Raw genomic sequence first — 17945 nt, forward strand, 5'->3', positions numbered from 1 at the left:
CACTGTTCATCCAATCGATCGGCTTCAGTTAGCAGCAGTAGCGAAGGAATCGCTCGATCGGGTTCAGTTAACAGCCATCGATCGATCGCTCGGGTTCAGTAACGCATAGCCTGCAGTGCAATTGCTCAGGTTCAGTTAGAGCCCAACGCCTCGCTCGGGTTCAGTTAGAGCCAACGCCTCGCACACACGCGTACGTGTACGAGAGAAACGTGCATCGCTCGGCCCCCGACCTCCCACCGTAACCGGGAACTCCCCGAAATTTTCCTCCCCCTCGCTTCTACCACGGTTTTTTCCGTCATGGACGGCCCAAAGAATGTCATGCAGTTGCGTCTCCGGCCCGCGCAGGACGAAAAGCCCATTTTCTGTCATGATTTTTTGTCATAGAAGTAGGAGCCCACCACATCTATGATGATACCGGGTTTTGTCACAATTATCGTCATAGAAGTGTCATATGTATGACAGAAAAAAATTCGTTCGGCCCAAAATGTCACGGATGTGTCTTTTTTTTGTAGTGACTGCATGGTGCATGGCGTTCCCATTGCATGCACTTGAGCACAAAGGAGCAGCTACATCCGATCACATCCCCATCTTGCTAAAATATCAAGACGTCCATGCATGCAGGAGAGTACCCAAAGCTTTTAAGTATGAGCTGATGTGGGAAAGAGAGCCAGACTTGTTTAATTGTGTGGGCACGGGTTGGAAGGAGAAACCTACGGACTCGGTTGCAGACATGCATGGAAAGCTGCAGCAATTGGCGGGGAACCTATCTGCTTGGGATCGGATGCATTTTGGTTCTGTCAGGGGCGAGATACGCCAGCTGCAGACGGAGCTTGATAGGCTGCGGGGGATCCCAGGATGAACGGGACCTACGCACAAGGAACTAAAAATAAAAGAGCGCCTGGTGGAGCTCTACCACCGAGAAGAACTGTTGTGGCGCCAACGGGCCCGTTTGGAATGGCTGTAGCATGGCGACAAAAATACCTATTATTTTCACCTTAGAGCGAGCAGAATGCGCCGTAAAAATCAAATTAAAAATCTGCAACGCCCGGATGGTCAGTTAACAGCCGACGAGGTGGAAATGGAAGAATTGGCTACAACCTTTTTATAAAAATCTGTATACGTCTGGGGGAGTCAATGATATGGACCGGGTTCTTGATACAGTGCCATGCAGGGTCACATCTGATATGAATGACAAGTTAAATGCTCCGTACAATTCGCAAAAGGTGAAGAATGCGCTTTTTCAGATGTTCCCTTTAAAGGCCCCGGGGCCTGATGGTTTTCCGGCACATTTTTCCAGCGTCATTGGGATGTTTGTGGCGAAGAGGTGACTAGGGCGGTGCTGAGAATTGTTATGGGTACAGAATCAGCAGAATGCATCAATGAGACCATATTGGTTCTGATCCCGAAGGTAAAAAACCCTACCCTCTTGTCACAATTTCGGCCCATTAGTCTTTGCAACGTGTTGTATAAAATTGCATCCAAGGTTATCTCAAATCGATTGAAACTTGTTCTGCCTGACATAACTTCTGAGGAGCAGTCTGCTTTTGTCCCTGGGAGATTGATAACAGATAACATAATAACTGCGTATGAATGCCTTCATTTTATGAAACACAACAAGGCCAAGGGAAATCAACATTGTGCTCTTAAGCTTGATATGATGAAGGCCTATGACAAGGTGGAATGGACTTATCTGAGGGCAATGATGCTCAAATTGGGCTTCACCAACAATTGGGTTGATATAGTAATGGGACTGGTAAGAGCTGTCAAATTTTCTGTGTTATTCAATGGAAAGAAGTTGCAGGAGTTCAAACCTTCTTGTGGTATACGGCAAGGGGACCCCATATCCCATACCTATTCTTGATTGCAGCGGTGGGCCTTTCGTGCCTCCTAAAATCTAGAAGTGAGTCATCAAATCTTCATGGTCTGAAAGTGGCGCCTATGGCACCACCAGTCAATCATCTATTATTTGCAGATGACAGCCTGCTGTTTTTGAAGGCGAATGGTATGGGTGCTCAGGAGGTGCACCAGTGATAACCCACAAGTATAGGGGACCGCAACAGTTTTCGAGGGTAGAGTATTCAACCCAAATTTATTGATTCGACACAAGGGGAGCCAAAGAATATTCTCAAGTATTAGCAACTGAGTTGTCAATTCAGCCACACCTGGATAACTTAATATCTGCAGCAAAGTATTTAGTAGCAAAGTAGTATGATAGTAACGGTAACGGTAGCAAAAGTAATATTTTTGGGTTTTGTAGTGATTGTAACGGTAGCAACGGAAAAGTAAATAAGCGAAGAACAATATGTGAAAAGCTCGTAGGCATTGGATCGGTGATGGAGAATTATGACGGATGTGGTTCATCATGTAACAATCATAACATAGGGTGACACAGAACTAGCTCCAATTCATCAATGTAATTTAGGCATGTATTCCGAATATAGTCATACGTGCTTATGGAAAAGAACTTGCATGACATCTTTTGTCCTACCCTCCCGTGGTTGCGGGGTCCTAATGGAAACTAAGGGATATTAAGGCCTCCTTTTAATAGAGTACCGGACCAAAGCATTAACACATAGTGAATACATGAACTCCTCAAACTACGGTCATCACCGGGAGTGGTCTCGATTATTGTCACTTCGGGGTTGCCGGATCATAACACATAGTAGGTGACTATAGACTTGCAAGATAGGATCAAGAACTCACATATATTCATGAAAACATAATAGGTTCAGATCTGAAATCATGGCACTCGGGCCCTAGTGTCAAGCATTAAGCATAGCAAAGTCATAGCAACATCAATCTCAGAACATAGTGGATACTAGGGATCAAACCCTAACAAAACTAACTCGATTACATGATAAATCTCATCCAACCCATCACCGTCCAGCAAGCCTACGATGGAATTACTCACGCACGGCGGTGAGCATCATGAAATTGGTGATGGAGGATGGTTGATGATGACGATGGCGACGGATTCCCCTCTCCGGAGCCCCGAACGGACTCCAGATCAGCCCTCCCGAAAGAGTTTAGGGCTTGGCGGTGGCTCCGTATCGTAAAACGCGATGAATCTTTCTCTCTAATTTTTTCTCCCCGAACACGAATATATAGAGTTGGAGTTGAGGTCGGTGGAGCTCCAGGGGGCCCACGAGGCAGGGGGCGCGCCCAGGGGGCAGGCGCGCCCCCCACCCTCGTGGCAAGGGTGTGTGCCCCCTAGCCTTGATTCTTTCACCAGTATTTTTTATTATTTCCAAAAATAATCTCCATGGAGTTTCAGGTCATTCCGAGAACTTTTGTTTCTACACATAAATAACACCATGGCAATTCTGCTGAAAACAGCCTCAGTCCGGGTTAGTTCCATTCAAATCATGCAAGTTAGAGTCCAAAACAAGGGCAAAAGTGTTTGGAAAAGTAGATACGACGGAGACGTATCAACTCCCCCAAGCTTAAACCTTTGCTTGTCCTCAAGCAATTCAGTTGATAAACTGAAAGTGATAAAGAAAAACTTTTACAAACTCTGTTTGCTCTTGTTGTTGTAAATATGTAAAGCCAACATTCAAGTTTTCAGCAAAGATTATGAACTAACCATATTCACAATAACTCTTAGGTCTCATGTTTACTCATATCAATGGCATAATCAACTAGCGAGCAATAATAATAAATCTCGGATGACAACACTTTCTCAAAACAATCATGATATGATATAACAAGTTGGTATCTTGCTAGCCCTTTCTGAGACCGCAAAACATAAATGCAGAGCACCTTTAAAGATCAAGGACCGACTAGACATTGTAATTCATGGTAAAAGAGATCCAGTCATACTCAATATAAATTAATAGTAATGGATGCAAATGACGGCGGTGCTCTCCAGCTGGTGCTTTTTAATAAGAGGGTGATGACTCAACATAAAAGTAAATAGATAGGCCCTTCGCAGAGAGAAGCAAGGATTTGTAGAGGTGCCAGAGCTCGATTTTGAAATAGAGATAAATAATATTTTGAGCCGCATACTTTCATTGTCAACATAACAACCAAAAGATGGCGATATCTTCCATGCTACACACATTATAGGTGGTTCCCAAACAGAATGGTAAAGTTTATACTCCCCCTCCACCAACAAGCATCAATCCATGGCTTGCTCGAAACAACGAGTGCCTCCAACAAGCAACAGTCCTAGGGGGAGTTTTGTTTGCAATTATTTTGATTTGATTTGCATAAAGCATGGGACTGGGCATCCCGGTGACCAGCCATTTTCTTGTGAGTGAGGAGCGGAGTCCACTCCTCTTGAGAATAACCCACCTAGCATGGAAGATACGGACAACCCTAGTTGATACATGAGCTACTCGAGCATACAAAACAGAATTTCATTTGAAGGTTTAGAGTTTGGCACATACAAATTTACTTGGAACGACAGGTAGATACCGCATATAGGAAGGTATAGTGGACTCATATGGAATAACTTTGGGGTTTAAGGGATTGGATGCACAAGCAGTATTCCCGCTTAGTACAAGTGAAGGCTAGAAAAAGACTGGGAAGCGACCAACTAGAGAGCGACAACAGTCATGAACATGCATTAAAATTAATAAACATTGAGTGCAAGCACGAGTAGGATATAATCCACCATGAACATAAATATCATGAAGGCTATGTTGATTTTGTTTCAACTACATGTGTGAACATGTGCCAAGTCAAGTCACTCGAATCATTCAAAGGAGGATACCACCCCATCATACCACATCACAACCATTTTAATAGCATGTTGGCGCGCAAGGTAAACCATTATAAACTCCTAGCTAATTAAGCATGGCATAAGCAACTATAATCTCTAATTGTCATTGCAAACATGTTTATTCATAATAGGCTGAATCAGGAATGATGAACTAATCATATTTACAAAAACAAGAGAGGTCGAGTTCATACCAGCTTCTCTCATCTCAGCCAGTCCACATATATCATCATAATTGCCTTTCACTTGCACGACCAAACGATGTGAATAATAATATTAGTGCACGTGCATTGGACTAAGCTGGAATCTGCGAGCATTCAATAAACAGGAGAAGACAAGGCAATATGGGCTCTTGGTTAAATCAACAATAATGCATATAAGAGCCACTTCAACAATTTAATCACGGTCTTCTCCTATCGACCCCCAAAGAAAAGAAAAGAAATAAACTATTTACATGGGGAAGCTCCCAACAAGCGAAAGAAGAACATGAAATCTTTTTGGGTTTTCTTTTTAATTATTACTACTACAGCAAGAAAGTAAACTAGCTAAAATCTATCACTATTTTTTTGGTTTTTCTTAAGGTTTATCAAACACACAAGAAGAAAGCATAAAAAGGAAAATAAACTAGCATGGATAGTACAGTGAAAAAGTATGAGCACCGACATCTAGCAATGAGTGTGTGAACATAAATATAATGTCGGTGGGAAATACGTACTCCCCCAAGCTTAGGCTTTTGGCCTAAGTTGGTCTATTGCCACGGCTGGCCTGGAGGTTATCCATAATTTTAGTTGGGGTCGTACTGAGAAGAAGCCTCGAATTGCTACTGGTTGGCAATTGCCTCCGGATCCCACTGGTAATTAGACTGTCATGGAGGATCAAATTGTGGTTCCGGCTCTGGCTCTGTGGCTGATGTAGGGTTCCGGTATGCCTGGATGGTCACTAGCGGAATGAGATACTAGCCTGCAGATAAATCAAACAAGGAAGGAGCAGGCAAGGTGATAGTCTCAGGGTGATGTTTATCAAATAACAGTTTGTATTTAAGCGCCCCTTCCCTATTCTTAACAATAAAGTCATGCGCTGCCATACTCTTATAATCTAAATAAATAGTAGGCAGCAATTTTTCTTCTTTCTCATAGTGCCTAATAGGTATGTTATAGTATGCAGCAAGGCGCGAAGCATAGACACCTCCAAAGATGGGGCCCTTTGTACGGTTCAGACTTAACCGTTTGGCAATAATAGCGCCCATACTAACAGAGTCATCACGGAATAAAGCATGGAACAAAATAATAATATCAGGAACACTAAGGTTTCCACAGTTTCCGCGACCAATTAAGCAACGACTAGCAAATACTGCAAAGTAGCGTAAAACAGGAAAATGTATGCTAGTGATTCTTGCATCGGAAACCTTCCTAGTTTCCCCTACAGTAATAGTATCAATAAACCCATCCACATCTCTACGATGTGGTTCCTCTAAGCTACCCTCGAAAGGTATTTTGCAAACCCTGCAAAATTCATATAGTGACATCTTCTTAACCACATCATATAAATGAAACTCTACTGAAGGAGGTGATTCCTTAGGATAATAGTAGAAGTTTTGCACAAAAGTATTGGTGAGTAAGAGATACTGTTCGATCTGGTCGTGGAGGAAGTCGGTGAGGCCCGCATTCTCAGCCAATTCATAAAAATCATCATAAATCCCCGCTGCTCTCAAGAAATCATCACAAGGCCATTCACACGGCCGAACTTCAGCGGTGCGAGGCAGATTATATTTGGGCCTCTCTGCTTCTTCACTTTGCTTTTCCTTCGAGCTTCGGCTCGATGAGCCCCTTAAAAATCTCTTCATCATTTTCTGAAAATTTCTGAAATTTTTAGTAACTTCAAATAAAAGTGAACCAAGCTCAACAAAATTGATAGCAACTACTCCTACAAGTGCCTAGAGCCTATGTCATGCATTAGAACTACTTGGAACCATATAAATTTGACATGCAAGCTCAAGAACATGGTCACCTAGGCAGCAAAAATTCGCAATGAATAAAGCACTAGAACAAAAACTAATTGGACCAATGGAGGAGTCACATACCAAGGAACTGTTGGAAATATGCCCTAGAGGCAATAAATGGTTATTATTATATTTCTTTGTTCATGATAATTGTCTATTGTTCATGCTATAATTGTGTTATCCAGAAATCGTAATACATGTGTGAATACATAGACCACAACGTGTCCCTAGTAAGCCTCTAGTTGACTAGCTCGTTGATCAACAGATAGTCATGGTTTCCTGACTATGGACATTGGATGTCATTGATAACGGGATCACATCATTAGGAGAATGATGTGATGGACAAGACCGAATCCTAAGCATAGCTCAAAGATCGTGTAGTTCGTTTGCTAGAGCTTTTCCAATGTCAAGTATCTTTTCCTTAGACCATGAGATCGTGCAACTCCCGGATACTGTAGGAGTGCTTTGGGTGTGCCAAACGTCACACTGTAACTGGGTGACTATAAAGGTACACTACGGGTATCTCCGAAAGTGTCTGTTGAGTTGGCACGGATCGAGACTGGGATTTGTCACTCCGTATGACGGAGAGGTATCTCTGGGCCCACTCGGTAATGCATCATCATAATGAGCTCAATGTGACTAAGGAGTTAGCCACGGGATCATGCATTACGGTACAAGTAAAGAGACTTGCCGGTAACGAGATTGAACAAGGTATTGGGATACCGACGATCGAATCTCGGGCAAGTAACATACCGATTGACAAAGGGAATTGTATACGGGATTGATTGAATCCTCGACATCGTGGTTCATCCGATGAGATCATCGTGGAACATGTAGGAGCCAACATGGGTATCCAGATTCCGCTATTGGTTATTGACTGGAGAGGCGTCTCGGTCATGTCTGCATGTCTCCCGAACCCGTAGGGTCTACACACTTAAGGTTCGGTGACGCTAGGGTTGTAGAGATATGAGTATGCGGAAACCCGAAAGTTGTTCGGAGTCCCGGATGAGATCCCGGACGTCACGAGGAGTTCCGGAATGGTCCGGAGGTGAAGAATTATATATAGGAAGTCCAGTTTCGGCCACCGGGAAAGTTTCGGGGGTTATCGGTATTGTACCGGGACCACCGGAAGGGTCCCGGGGGTCCACCGGGTGGGGCCACCTATCCCGGAGGGCCCCATGGGCTGAAGTGGGAAGGGAACCAGCCCTTAGTAGGCTGGGGCGCCCCCCCTTGGGCCTCCCCCTGCGCCTAGGGTTGGAAACCCTAGGGGTGGGGGCGCCCCACTTGGCTTGGGGGGAAAGCCACCCCCCTTTCCCCTTGGCCCCCCCCATGTAGATGGGTTCTAGGCCGGCACCCCCCTACCAGGGGGCCTATAAATAGTGGGGGGAGGGAGGACAGCAGCACCACAGCCCCTGGCGCCTCCCTCTCCCCCTGCAACACCTCTCCCTCTCGCAGAAGCTTGGCGAAGCCCTGCCGAGATCCCGCTACATCCACCACCACGCCGTCGTGCTGCTAGATCTCCATCAACCTCTCATTTCCCCTTGCTGGATCAAGAAGGAGGAGACGTCGCTGCTCCGTACGTGTGTTGAACGCGGAGGTGCCGTCCGTTCGGCACTCGGTCATCGGTGATTTGGATCACGGCGAGTACGACTCCATCAACCCCGTTCATTGGAACGCTTCCGCTCGCGATCTACAAGGGTATGTAGATGCACTCCTTTCCCCTCGTTGCTAGTATACTCCATAGATGGATCTTGGTGATGCGTAGGAAATTTTAAAATTCTGCTACGATCCCCAACAGTGGCATCATGAGCCAGGCCTATGCGTAGTTGCTATGCACGAGTAGAACACAAAGCAGTTGTGGGCGTAGATGTTGCCAATTCTTCTTGCCGCTACTAGTCCTATCTTGTTTCGGCGGTATTGTGGGATGAAGCGGCCCGGACCGACCTTACACGTACGCTTACGTGAGACAGGTTCCACCGACTGACATGCACTAGTTGCATAAGGTGGCTAGCGGGTGTCTGTCTCTCCCACTTTAGTCGGAACGGATTCGATGAAAAGGGTCCTTATGAAGGGTAAATAGAAATTGGCATATCACGTTGTGGTTTTACGTAGGTAAGAAACGTTCTTGCTAGAAACCTATACAAGCCACGTAAAAACTTGCAACAACAATTAGAGGACGTCTAACTTGTTTTTGCAGCATGTGCTATGTGATGTGATATGGCCAGAAGATGTGATGAATGATATATGTGATGTATGAGATTGATCATATTCTTGTAATAGGAATCACGACTTGCATGTCGATGAGTATGACAACCGGCAGGAGCCATAGGAGTTGTCTTTATTTTTTGTATGACCTGCGTGTCATTGAATAACGCCATGTAAAGTACTTTACTTTATTGCTAAACGTGTTAGCCATAGAAGTAGAAGTAATCGTTGGCGTGACAGCTTCATGAAGACACAATGATGGAGATCATGATGATGGAGATCATGGTGTCATGCCGGTGATGAAGATGATCATGGCGCCCCGAAGATGGAGATCAAAGGAGCAAAATGATATTGGCCATATCATGTCACTATTTGATTGCATGTGATGTTTATCATGTTTTGCATCTTATTTGCTTAGAACGACGGTAGTAAGTAAGATGATCCCTTATAATAATTTCAAGAAAGTGTTCCCCCTAGCTGTGCACCGTTGCGAAGGTTCGTTGTTTCGAAGCACCACGTGATGATCGGGTGCGATAGATTCTAACGTTCGCATACAACGGGTGTTGACGAGCCTAGCATGTACAGACATGGCCTCGGAACACACGCAATACACTTAGGTTGACTTGACGAGCCTAGCATGTACAGACATGGCCTCGGAACACGGAGGACCGAAAGGTCGAGCATGAGTCGTATAGAAGATACGATCAACATGGAGATGTTCACCGATCTTGACTAGTCCGTCTCACGTGATGATCGGACACGGCCTAGTTAACTCAGATCATGTTTCACTTAGATGACTAGAGGGATGTCTATCTGAGTGGGAGTTCATTGAGTAATTTGATTAGATGAACTTAATTATCATGAACTTAGTCTAAAATCTTTACAATATGTCTTGTAGATCAAATGGCCCACGTTGTCCTCAACTTCAACGCGTTCCTAGAGAAAACCAAGCTGAAAGATGATGGCAGCAACTATACGGACTGGGTCCGGAACCTGAGGATCATCCTCATAGCTGCCAAGAAAGATTATGTCCTAGAAGCACCGCTAGGTGAAGCACCAATCCCAGAGAACCAAGACGTTATGAACGCTTGGCAATCACGTGCTGATGATTACTCCCTCGTTCAGTGCGGCATGCTTTACAGCTTAGAACCGGGGCTCCAAAAGTGTTTTGAGCAACACGGAGCATATGAGATGTTCGAAGAGCTGAAAATGGTTTTCCAAGCTCATGCCCGGGTCGAGAGATATGAAGTCTCCGACAAGTTCTTCAGTTGTAAGATGGAGGAAAACAGTTCTGTCAGCGAGCATATACTCAAAATGTCTGGGTTGCACAACCGCTTGACTCAGCTGGGAGTTAATCTCCCGGATGACGCGGTCATTGACAGAATCCTTCAGTCACTTCCACCAAGCTACAAGAGCTTTGTGATGAACTTCAATATGCAGGGGATGGAAAAGACCATTCCTGAGGTATATTCGATGCTGAAATCAGCGGAGGTGGAGATCAGAAAGGAACATCAAGTGTTGATGGTGAATAAAACCACTAAGTTCAAGAAAGGCAAGGGCAAGAAGAACTTCAAGAAGGACGGCAAGGGAGTTGCCGCGCCCGGTAAGCCAGTTGCCGGGAAGAAGCCAAGGAATGGACCCAAGCCTGAGACTGAGTGCTTTTATTGCAAGGGAAGTGGTCACTGGAAGCGGAACTGCCCCAAATACTTAGCGGACAAGAAGGCCGGCAACACCAAAGGTATATGTGATATACATGTAATTGATGTGTACCTTACCAGTACTCGTAGTAGCTCCTGGGTATTTGATACCGGTGCGGTTGCTCATATTTGTAACTCAAAACAGGAACTGCGGAATAAGCGGAGACTGGCAAAGGACGAGGTGATGATGCGCGTCGGGAATGGTTCCAAGGTCGATGTGATCGCCGTCGGCACGCTACCTCTGCATTTACCTACGGGATTAGTTTTAAACCTCAATAATTGTTATTTAGTGCCAGCTTTGAGCATGAACATTGTATCTGGATCTCGTTTAATTCGAGATGGCTACTCATTTAAATCTGAGAATAATGGTTGTTCTATTTATATGAGAGATATGTTTTATGGTCATGCCCCGCTGGTTAATGGTTTATTCTTGATGAATCTCGAACGTGATGTTACACATATTCATAATGTGAATACCAAAAGATGTAAAGTTGATAACGATAGTCCCACATACTTGTGGCACTGCCGCCTTGGTCACATTGGTGTCAAACGCATGAAGAAGCTCCATGTAGATGGACTTTTGGAGTCTCTTGATTACGAATCATTTGACACGTGCGAACCATGCCTCATGGGTAAAATGACCAAGACTCCATTCTCCGGAACAATGGAGCGAGCAACCAACTTATTGGAAATCATACATACCGATGTGTGCGGTCCAATGAGTGTTGAGGCTCGCGGAGGATATCATTATGTTCTCACTCTCACTGATGACTTAAGTAGATATGGGTATGTCTACCTAATGAAACACAAGTCTGAAACCTTTGAAAAGTTCAAGGAATTTCAGAGTGAGGTTGAGAATCAACGTGACAGGAAAATAAAATTCTTACGATCAGATCATGGTGGAGAATATTTAAGTCACAAATTTGGTGTGCACTTAAGGAAATGTGGAATCGTTTCACAACTCACGCCGCCTGGAACACCTCAGCGAAACGGTGTGTCCGAATGTCGTAATCGCACTCTATTGGATATGGTGCGATCTATGATGTCTCTTACCAATTTACCACTCTCATTTTGGGGCTATGCTTTAGAGACTGCCGCATTCACTTTAAATAGGGCTCCATCGAAATCTGTTGAGACGACGCCGTATGAATTATGGTTTGGGAAGAAACCTAAGCTGTCATTTCTAAAAGTTTGGGGATGCGATGCTTATGTCAAGAAACTTCAACCTGAAAAGCTCGAACCCAAGTCGGAAAAATGCGTCTTCATAGGATACCCTAAGGAAACTATTGGGTATACCTTCTACCTCAGATCCGAAGGCAAGATCTTCGTTGCCAAGAACGGGTCCTTTCTGGAGAAAGAGTTTCTCTCGAAAGAATTAAGTGGGAGGAAAGTGGAACTTGATGAGGTGATAGTCACCCCTTCCGAACCGGAAAGTAGCACAACGCGGGAAGATGTTCCTGTGGTGCCTACAGCGACTGGGGAGGAAGTTAATGATGATGATCATGAAGCTTCGGATCAAGTTACTGCTGAACTTCGTAGGTCCACAAGGACACGTTCCGCACCAGAGTGGTACGGCAACCCTGTCCTGGAAATCATGTTGTTAGACAACGGTGAACCTTTGAACTATGAAGAAGCGATGGCGGGCCCGAATTCCGACAAATGGCTAGAAGCCATGAAATCCGAGATAGGATCCATGTATGAAAATGAAGTATGGACTTTGACTGACTTGCCCGATGATCGGCGAGCCATAGAAAATAAATGGATCTTTAAGAAGAAGACATACGCTGATGGTAATGTGACCATCTATAATGCTCGACTTGTCACTAAGGGTTATCGACAAGTTCAAGGGGTTGACTACGATGATACTTTCTCACCCGTAGCGAAGCTGAAGTCCGTCCGAATCATGTTAGCAATTGCCGCATACTATGATTATGAGATATGGCAGATGGACGTCAAAACGGCATTCCTTAACGGCTTCCTTAAGGAAGAATTGTATATGATGCAGCCGGAAGGTTTTGTCGATCCTAAGAATGCTAACAAAGTATGCAAGCTCCAGCGCTCAATCTATGGGCTGGTGCAAGCATCTCGGAGTTGGAACATTCGCTTTGATGAGATGATCAAAGCGTTTGGGTTTACACAGACTTATGGAGAAGCCTGTGTTTACAAGAAAGTGAGTGGGAGCTCTGTAGCATTTCTCTTATTATATGTGGATGACATATTATTGATGGGAAATGATATAGAATTCTTGGAAAGTATAAAGGCCTATTTGAATAAGTGTTTTCAATGAAGGACCTTGGAGAAGCTGCTTATATATTAGGCATCAAGATCTATAGAGATAGATCGAGACGCCTCATTGGTCTTTCACAGAGTACATACCTTGACAAGATATTGAAGAAGTTCAATATGGATCAGTCCAAGAAGGGGTTCTTGCCTGTATTGCAAGGTGTGCAATTGAGCATGGCTCAATGCCCGACCACGGCAGAAGATAGAGAAAAGATGAGTGTCATCCCCTATGCCTCGGCCATAGGGTCTATTATGTATGCCATGCTGTGTACCAGACCTGATGTAAACCTTGCCGTAAGTTTGGTAGGAAGGTACCAAAGTAATCCCGGCATGGAACACTGGACAGCGGTCAAGAATATCCTGAAGTACCTGAAGAGGACTAAGGATATGTTTCTCGTTTATGGAGGTGACGAAGAGCTCGTCGTAAAGGGTTACGTCGACGCTAGCTTCGACACAGATCTGGATGACTCGAAGTCACAAACCGGATACGTGTATATTTTGAATGGAGGAGCAATAAGTTGGTGCAGTTGCAAGCAAAGCGTCGTGGCGGGATCTACATGTGAAGCGGAGTACATGGCAGCCTCGGAGGCAGCACATGAAGCAGTCTGGATGAAGGAGTTCATTACCGACCTAGGGGTGATTCCCAATGCGTCGGGCCCGATGACTCTCTTCTGTGACAACACTAGAGCTATTGCCCTTGCGAAGGAGCTCAGATTTCACAGGAAGACCAGGCATATCAAGCGTCGCTTCAACTCCATTCGTGAAAGTGTTCAAAATGGAGACATAGATATTTGTAAAGTACATACGGACCTGAATGTAGCAGATCCGTTGACTAAACCTCTCCCTAGAGCAAAACATGATCAACACCAGGACGCAATGGGTGTTCGATTCATCACAATGTAACTAGATTATTGACTCTAGTGCAAGTGGGAGACTGTTGGAAATATGCCCTAGAGGCAATAATAAATGGTTATTATTATATTTCTTTGTTCATGATAATTGTCTATTGTTCATGCTATAATTGTGTTATCCGGAAATCGTAATACATGTGTGAATACATAGACCACAACGTGTCCCTAGTAAGCCTCTAGTTGACTAGCTCGTTGATCAACAGATAGTCATGGTTTCCTGACTATGGACATTGGATGTCATTGATAACGGGATCACATCATTAGGAGAATGATGTGATGGACAAGACCCAATCCTAAGCATAGCTCAAAGATCGTGTAGTTCGTTTGCTAGAGCTTTTCCAATGTCAAGTATCTTTTCCTTAGACCATGAGATCGTGCAACTCCCGGATACCATAGGAGTGCTTTGGGTGTGCCAAACGTCACAACGTAACTGGGTGACTATAAAGGTACACTACGGGTATCTCCGAAAGTGTCTATTGAGTTGGCACGGATCGAGACTGGGATTTGTCACTCCGTATGACGGAGAGGTATCTCTGGGCCCACTCGGTAATGCATCATCATAATGAGCTCAATGTGACTAAGGAGTTAGCCACGGGATCATGCATTACGGTACAAGTAAAGAGACTTGCCGGTAACGAGATTGAACAAGGTATTGGGATACCGACGATCGAATCTCGGGCAAGTAACATACCGATTGACAAAGGGAATTGTATACGGGATTGATTGAATCCTCGACATCGTGGTTCATCCGATGAGATCATCGTGGAACATGTAGGAGCCAACATGGGTAACCAGATTCCGCTGTTGGTTATTGACCGGAGAGGCCTCTCAGTCATGTCTGCATGTCTCCCGAACCCGTAGGGTCTACACACTTAAGGTTCGGTGACGCTAGGGTTGTAGAGATATGAGTATGCGGAAACCCGAAAGTTTTTCGGAGTCCCGGATGAGATCCCGGACGTCACGAGGAGTTCCGGAATGGTCTGGAGGTGAAGAATTATATATAGGAAGTCCAGTTTCGGCCACCGGGAAAGTTTCGGGGGTTATCGGTATTGTACCGGGACCACCGGAAGGGTCCCGGGGGTCCACCGGGTGGGGCCACCTATCCCGGAGGGCCCCATGGGCTGAAGTGGGAAGGGAACCAGCCCTTAGTGGGCTGGGGCGCCCCCCTTGGGCCTCCCCCTGCGCCTAGGGTTGGAAACCCTAGGGGTGGGGGGCGCCCCACTTGGCTTGGGGGGAAAGCCACCCCCCTTTCCCTTTGGCCGCCGCCCCCCCATGTAGATGGGTTCTAGGCCGGCGCCCCCTCCCAGGGGGCCTATAAATAGTGGGGGGAGGGAGGGCAGCAGCACCACAGCCCCTAGCGCCTCCCTCTCCCCCTGCAACACCTCTCCCTCTCGCAGAAGCTTGGCGAAGCCCTGCCGAGATCCCGCTACATCCACCACCACGCCGTCGTGCTGCTGGATCTCCATCAACCTCTCCTTTCCCCTTGCTGGATCAAGAAGGAGGAGATGTCGCTGCTCCGTACGTGTGTTGAACGCGGAGGTGCCGTCCGTTCGGCACTCGATCATCGGTGATTTGGATCACGGCGAGTACGACTCCATCAACCCCGTTCATTGGAACGCTTCCGCTCGCGATCTACAAGGGTATGTAGCACTCCTTTCCCCTCATTGCTAGTATACTCCATAGATGGATCTTGGTGATGCGTAGGAAATTTTAAAATTCTGCTACGATCCCCAACAGGAACAATCCCCCAAAGCAGTTTTGTGAGAGGTGCTTTGAGCAAGGAGATCGAAAATCACAGCAAAATGAGCTAGAATTCGTGCTTGAGCTGGATGGTGAATTTTTTTGGGAGGAAGAAGAAGTGTGTGGGTGCAGGAATAAGTTGAGGGGAGCCACCGTGGGCCCACGAGGCAGGGGCGCGCCCTGGACCCTCGTGCCCAGGTGCTTGCTCCCCTGCTGTGTTCTCAGTGCCAGATATTCTCAAATATTCTAGAAAAAAAAATCATATTTCAATTTCAGGGCATTTGGAGAACTTTTATTTTCAGGGTATTTTTATATTGCACAGATAATTCAGAAAACAGACAGAAAAATACTATTTTTACTTTATTTCAACTAAATAACAGAAAGTAAAGAGAGGGTACAGAAGGTTGTGCTTTCTAACTTCATCCGTCTCATGCTCATCAGAAGGAATCCACTAACAAGGTTGATCAAGTCTTGTTAACAAACTCATTCCGAATCGCATGAAACCGGAGAAATTTCGAATAACACTATGTTACCTCAACGGGGATATGCACATCCCCAATAATAAGAATATCATATTTCTTCTTGACAGTGGGTAGAGGAAATTCAAAACCTCCAAAAACAATCGATGGAATTTTTCCAATAGAATTGATACTGTGGACTTGAGGTTGTTTCCTCGGAAAGTGTACCGTATGCTCATTACCATTAACATGAAAAGTGACATTGCCTTTGTTGCAATCAATAACAGCCCCTGCAGTATTCAAAAAGGGTCTTCCAAGAATAATAGACATACTATCGTCCTCGGGAATATCAAGAATAACAAAGTCTGTTAAAATAGTAACATTTGCAACCACAACAGGCACATCCTCACAAATACCGACAGGTATAACAGTTGATTTATCGGACATTCGCAAAGATATTTCAGTAGGTGTCAACTTATTCAAATCAAGTCTACGATATAAAGAGAGAGGCATAACACTAACACCGGCTCCAAGATCACATAAAGCAGTTTTAACATAATTTCTTTTAATGGAGCATGGTATAGTGGGTACTCCTGGATCTCCTAGTTTCTTTGGTATTCCACCCTTAAAAGTATAATTAGCAAGCATGGTGGAAATTTCAACTTCCGATATCTTTCTCTTATTAGTAACAATTTCTTTCATATACTTAGCATAAGGATTCATTTTGAGCATATCAGTTAAACGCATACGCAAAAAGATAGGTCTAATCATTTCATCAAAGCGCTCAAAATCCTCATCATCCTTTTTCTTGGATGGTTTGGGAGGAAAAGGCATGGGTTTCTGAACCCATGGCTCCCTTTCTTTACCGTGTTTCCTAGCAACAAAGTCTCTCTTATCATAACGTTGATTCTTTGATTGTGGGTTATCAAGATCAACAGCAGGTTCAATTTCTACATCATTATGATTACTGGGTTGAGCATCAACATGAACATCTTCATTAACATTATCTCTAGGTTCATGTTCATTACCAGATTGTGTTTCAGCATCAGAAATAGAAATATCATTGGGATTCTCAGGTGTGTCAACAACAGATTCACTAGAAGCATGCAAAGTCCCATCATTTTTCTTTTTCTTCTTTTTAGGAGGACTAGGTGCATCTACATTATTTCTCTAAGAATCCCGTTCAATTCTCTTAGGATGGCCTTCAGGATACAAAGGTTCCTGAGTCATTTTACCAGTTCTCGTAGCCACTCTAATAGAAGAGTCATTATTCTTACTATTCAGTTCATTGAGCAAATCATTCTGAGCTTTAAGTACTTGTTCTACTTGAATGGTAACCATAGAAGCATGTTTACTAATGAGTTTAAGTTCACATTTAACTCTAGGCATATAATCACTCAAGTGTTCAATCATATAAGCATTTTGTTTTAATTGTCTACCAAAATAAGCATTGAAGTTTTCTTGTTTGACAATAAAATTATCAAACTCATCTAAGCATTGGCTAGCAGACTTATAGTAAGGAATATCACCTTCATCAAATCTATAGAGAGAATTTACCTTTACTACCTGTGTCGGGTTATCAAGACCATGAGTTTCTTCAATAGGTGATGAATTAGGATCATGTATGTCAGGACCCCGATTCTAAGTCACACCGATCTAGCCTGTAACACCTCATATCACTTTGCGGCCTCACGCACGGTATTCCCACGGGTGTCGCCTTACCATGGCCCGGGACCGTTTGCGCCTTTTGGCTCACGTATATGATAATGTCGCTAGCATCCATATGACAGAGAACCCGGGCCGACATGACTAGTCGTGAACCCAAAGTGGCACTAACTTACGGGGACAGGCATACACGAATCAACATCGAGCATGTCGGTCAGCAGCGTGTGAATCCGGGCTGTAGCACTGGGCTAGCAGGACTCCGGGAAC

The sequence above is a fragment of the Triticum aestivum genome, chromosome 1D, assembly GCF_018294505.1.
Source record: "Triticum aestivum cultivar Chinese Spring chromosome 1D, IWGSC CS RefSeq v2.1, whole genome shotgun sequence".
Classification (NCBI taxonomy): Eukaryota; Viridiplantae; Streptophyta; class Magnoliopsida; order Poales; family Poaceae; genus Triticum; species Triticum aestivum.